Here is a 6,000-nt window from a genome sequence, read left to right as displayed (position 1 = left end):
CCATAGGGTTAATCCAGCTCTGCCCACACCTACAGCCTGATACAGAGGAGCAGCAGCCTACAGAAGTTAAGATGGCCTTTTAAATTCTCTTGTAAACCAACTCTCTTGTGAATCAAAATAACTCAATGCAGACAAAATTTATTTTTATTAGAAACTAGCTAGTTTACCTGTTCTTCACACGGGAATTTCTGATTTTCACAGCTGTAAATATACATGAGTGTTAAAAATGTGGTAAATCTATAGAGATGTCAATCTGAGATGTCTTAATGTAAATAAATATTAATCCATGGTTCTTGGTGTTAGCTGAGGAGCACCTGTAGCATATATGGTAAAAGTGACAGGACCATTGTTGGAGTTATTTAAATTTTACCCACTGGGGGTGCAATCCAAATTTTGATCCGATTATCTGTTTGGGCGGTATCGTCCACGCAACGCAAGCCACGCATCAGTAATGACGTCATTATGTCAACCCCCTGTTCATCCACTTTGGGGAGGTTTATTTAAAATCTAATTACATAGTTTTCCTATTTCCAGCCTGAATAATACCTACTGTATGTTAAATTTCAGCTTTCTAACACATAGGGAACTGAGAGAATTAGTGATCAGTCAGTCAGTCAGTCATCCAGTGAGGGCTTTCGCATTTATATATATATATATATATATATATATATATATATATATATATATAAGCAACAGTTCTATCCCATACAGCGGCACTCGGAGTCTGATTCAAAAGGTGCAATAAAGTGCTTTTAATCGGTCATGATAACAATTTGCAGTCCAACGTTTCGGGGTGTAACCCACCCCTTTGTCAAGGTGAGCAAACGAAAAGTGAAGATAAAACAAAATAACATACCTTTATATGTGTGGGAGACCCGTCGGCGGGAAGCTGTGTGCAGGCAAAAGCTCTGGTTTCTGTCCAGCTAATGTGACGTGTGTGTGGAGACTGGGATCATGTGATCAAACTGCCCGGCGTAACTTCCTGGCGTTGCCATGGTTGCCTCCAGTAAACGGAAGTATCAATGTTTTCTCGTCGTGGCTATAGCAACCAAAGCCGTCCGTGCGGTCGTGTCCTCAGCGAGATCACAGTCCACTGCTGTGTAATGTGCATTGCTGGAAACGGAAACAATGGTAAAGTGACATAAACACTAAAGTGATAATATGTTTGAGCACCACTAAGATTACCTAGTCCAATAGGCTCTATGGCGTACAAGTGTATAAGTGTGAAAAGAATGTGAATGATGCAAGATGGTGCATACACTGTAATGTGAGGGATGTCACAAAAAAGACACAAAGTAGATGTGTCATTATCTTGTTGCCACTTCTATATGGCTTAAATAAAGGTTTGTATGTGTCTGTACTATGTATATTGGTCGTCATTGCACATGTGGACAACTATCCTGTATGTTATATATACAATCTACTAAAGCAATTAATAAACTACTACACAATATTGTGCTGATAGTCCCAAATAGTAGTAGAGATGAGCGGGTTCGGTTTCTCTGAAACCGAACCCGCACGAACTTCATGTTTTTTTTTACGGGTCCGAGCAGACTCGGATCCTCCCGCCTTGCTCGGTTAACCCGAGCGCGCCCGAACGTCATCATGACGCTGTCGGATTCTCGCGAGACTCGGATTCTATATAAGGAGCCGCGCGTCGCCGCCATTTTCACACGTGCATTGAGATTGATAGGGAGAGGACGTGGCTGGCGTCCTCTCCATTAGAAATTAGATTAGAAGAGAGAGAGAGATTGTGCAGAGTCAGACAGAGTTTACCACAGTGACCAGTGCAGTTGTTGTTAGTTAACTTTTATTTATTTTAATATAATATATCCGTTCTCTGCTATATCCGTTCTCTGCCTGAAAAAAAACGATACACAGCAGCAGCCAGTCACACAGTGTGACTCAGTCTGTGTGCACTCAGCTCAGCCCAGTGTGCTGCACATCAATGTATAAAAGGCAAAGCTTATAATAATTGTGGGGGAGACTGGGGAGCACTGCAGGTTGTTATAGCAGGAGCCCCCAGGAGTACATAATATTATATTAATTTAAAATTAAACAGTGCACACTTTTGCTGCAGGAGTGCCACTGCCAGTGTGACTAGTGGTGACCAGTGCCTGACCACCAGTATAGTAGTATATTGTTGTATGTATTGTATACTATCTCTTTATCAACCAGTCTATATTAGCAGCAGACACAGTACAGTGCGGTAGTTCACGGCTGTGGCTACCTCTGTGTCGGCAGTCGGAACTCGGCAGGCAGTCCGTCCATCCATAATTGTATTACAATATATACCACCTAACCGTGGTATTTTTTTTTCTTTCTTTATACCGTCGTCATAGTGTCATACTAGTTGTTACGAGTATACTACTATCTCTTTATCAACCAGTGTACAGTGCGGTAGTTCACGGCTGTGGCTACCTCTGTGTCGGCAGTCGGCAGGCAGTCCGTCCATCCATAATTGTATTATTATTATAATATATACCACCTAACCGTGGTTTTTTTTTCATTCTTTATACCGTCATTGTGTCATACTAGTTGTTACGAGTATACTACTATCTCTTTATCAACCAGTGTACAGTGCGGTAGTTCACGGCTGTGGCTACCTCTGTGTCGGCAGTCGGCAGGCAGTCCGTCCATCCATAATTGTATTATTATTATAATATATACCACCTAACCGTGGTTTTTTTTTCATTCTTTATACCGTCGTCATAGTGTCATACTAGTTGTTACGAGTATACTACTATCTCTTTATCAACCAGTGTACAGTGCGGTAGTTCACGGCTGTGGCTACCTCTGTGTCGGCAGTCGGCAGGCAGTCCGTCCATCCATAATTGTATTATTATTATAATATATACCACCTAACCGTGGTTTTTTTTTCATTCTTTATACCGTCGTCATAGTGTCATACTAGTTGTTACGAGTATACTACTATCTCTTTATCAACCAGTGTACAGTGCGGTAGTTCACGGCTGTGGCTACCTCTGTGTCGGCACTCGGCAGGCAGTCCGTCCATCCATAATTGTATTATTATTATAATATATACCACCTAACTGTGGTATTTTTTTTTCTTTCTTTATACCGTCGTCATAGTGTCATACTAGTTGTTACGAGTATACTACTATCTCTTTATCAACCAGTGTACAGTGCGGTAGTTCACGGCTGTGGCTACCTCTGTGTCGGCAGTCGGCAGGCAGTCCGTCCATCCATAATTGTATTATTATTATAATATATACCACCTAACTGTGGTATTTTTTTTCTTTCTTTATACCGTCGTCATAGTGTCATACTAGTTGTTACGAGTATACTACTATCTCTTTATCAACCAGTGTACAGTGCGGTAGTTCACGGCTGTGGCTACCTCTGTGTCGGCAGTCGGCAGGCAGTCCGTCCATCCATAATTGTATTATTATTATAATATATACCACCTAACCGTGGTTTTTTTTTTCATTCTTTATACCGTCGTCATAGTGTCATACTAGTTGTTACGAGTATACTACTATCTCTTTATCAACCAGTGTACAGTGCGGTAGTTCACGGCTGTGGCTACCTCTGTGTCGGCAGTCGGCAGGCAGTCCGTCCATCCATAATTGTATTATTATTATAATATATACCACCTAACCGTGGTATTTTTTTTTCTTTCTTTATACCGTCGTCATAGTGTCATACTAGTTGTTACGAGTATACTACTATCTCTTTATCAACCAGTGTACAGTGCGGTAGTTCACGGCTGTGGCTACCTCTGTGTCGGCACTCGGCAGGCAGTCCGTCCATCCATAATTGTATTATTATTATAATATATACCACCTAACCGTGGTTTTTTTTTCATTCTTTATACCGTCGTCATAGTGTCATACTAGTTGTTACGAGTATACTACTATCTCTTTATCAACCAGTGTACAGTGCGGTAGTTCACGGCTGTGGCTACCTCTGTGTCGGCAGTCGGCAGGCAGTCCGTCCATCCATAATTGTATTATTATTATAATATATACCACCTAACTGTGGTATTTTTTTTTCTTTCTTTATACCGTCGTCATAGTGTCATACTAGTTGTTACGAGTATACTACTATCTCTTTATCAACCAGTGTACAGTGCGGTAGTTCACGGCTGTGGCTACCTCTGTGTCGGCAGTCGGCAGGCAGTCCGTCCATCCATAATTGTATTATTATTATAATATATACCACCTAACCGTGGTTTTTTTATACCACCTAACCGTGGCAGTCCGTCCATAATTGTATACTAGTATCCAATCCATCCATCTCCATTGTTTACCTGAGGTGCCTTTTAGTTCTGCCTATAAAATATGGAGAACAAAAAAGTTGAGGTTCCAAAATTAGGGAAAGATCAAGATCCACTTCCACCTCGTGCTGAAGCTGCTGCCACTAGTCATGGCCGAGACGATGAAATGCCAGCAACGTCGTCTGCCAAGGCCGATGCCCAATGTCATAGTACAGAGCATGTCAAATCCAAAACACCAAATATCAGAAAAAAAAGGACTCCAAAACCTAAAATAAAATTGTCGGAGGAGAAGCGTAAACTTGCCAATATGCCATTTACCACACGGAGTGGCAAGGAACGGCTGAGGCCCTGGCCTATGTTCATGGCTAGTGGTTCAGCTTCACATGAGGATGGAAGCACTCAGCCTCTCGCTAGAAAACTGAAAAGACTCAAGCTGGCAAAAGCACCGCAAAGAACTGTGCGTTCTTTGAAATCCCAAATCCACAAGGAGAGTCCAATTGTGTCGTTTGCGATGCCTGACCTTCCCAACACTGGACGTGAAGAGCATGCGCCTTCCACTATTTGCATGCCCCCTGCAAGTGCTGGAAGGAGCACCCGCAGTCCAGTTCCTGATAGTCAGATTGAAGATGTCAGTGTTGAAGTACACCAGGATGAGGAGGATATGGGTGTTGCTGGCGCTGGGGAGGAAATTGACCAGGAGGATTCTGATGGTGAGGTGGTTTGTTTAAGTCAGGCACCCGGGGAGACACCTGTTGTCCGTGGGAGGAATATGGCCGTTGACATGCCAGGTGAAAATACCAAAAAAATCAGCTCTTCGGTGTGGAGGTATTTCACCAGAAATGCGGACAACAGGTGTCAAGCCGTGTGTTCCCTTTGTCAAGCTAGGGGTAAGGACGTTAACCACCTCGGAACATCCTCCCTTATACGTCACCTGCAGCGCATTCATAATAAGTCAGTGACAAGTTCAAAAACTTTGGGTGACAGCGGAAGCAGTCCACTGACCAGTAAATCCCTTCCTCTTGTAACCAAGCTCACGCAAACCACCCCACCAACTCCCTCAGTGTCAATTTCCTCCTTCCCCAGGAATGCCAATAGTCCTGCAGGCCATGTCACTGGCAAGTCTGACGAGTCCTCTCCTGCCTGTGATTCCTCCGATGCATCCTTGCGTGTAACGCCTACTGCTGCTGGCGCTGCTGTTGTTGCCGCTGGGAGTCGATGGTCATCCCAGAGGGGAAGTCGTAAGCCCACTTGTACTACTTCCAGTAAGCAATTGACTGTTCAACAGTCCTTTGCGAGGAAGATGAAATATCACAGCAGTCATCCTACTGCAAAGCGGATAACTGAGTCCTTGACAACTATGTTGGTGTTAGACGTGCGTCCGGTATCCGCCGTTAGTTCACAGGGAACTAGACAATTTATTGAGGCAGTGTGCCCCCGTTACCAAATACCATCTAGGTTCCACTTCTCTAGGCAGGCGATACCGAGAATGTACACGGACGTCAGAAAAAGACTCACCAGTGTCCTAAAAAATGCAGTTGTACCCAATGTCCACTTAACCACGGACATGTGGACAAGTGGAGCAGGGCAGGGTCAGGACTATATGACTGTGACAGCCCACTGGGTAGATGTATGGACTCCCGCCGCAAGAACAGCAGCGGCGGCACCAGTAGCAGCATCTCGCAAATGCCAACTCTTTCCTAGGCAGGCTACGCTTTGTATCACCGCTTTCCAGAATACGCACACAGCTGAAAACCTCTTAC

General features: G+C 43.7%; 1 long non-coding RNA gene across 1 annotated transcript in view; it reads left to right on the top strand.

The window, feature by feature from the left end:
* The first annotated feature begins 986 nt into the window (after positions 1-986).
* Positions 987-6,000, top strand: part of LOC135051348 (uncharacterized) — a 201,980-nt gene continuing 196,966 nt past the window's right edge. Inside the window, exon 1 of the long non-coding RNA XR_010242198.1 lies at positions 987-1,131. This is a non-coding gene — a long non-coding RNA (uncharacterized LOC135051348). The remainder of the gene's footprint in view (positions 1,132-6,000) is intronic.

The sequence above is a fragment of the Pseudophryne corroboree genome, chromosome 2 (assembly GCF_028390025.1).
Source record: "Pseudophryne corroboree isolate aPseCor3 chromosome 2, aPseCor3.hap2, whole genome shotgun sequence".
NCBI lineage: Eukaryota > Metazoa > Chordata > Amphibia > Anura > Myobatrachidae > Pseudophryne > Pseudophryne corroboree.
The sequence above is the reverse complement of the archived record's forward strand: the minus strand, read 5'-3'. Positions and strand labels throughout refer to the sequence as shown.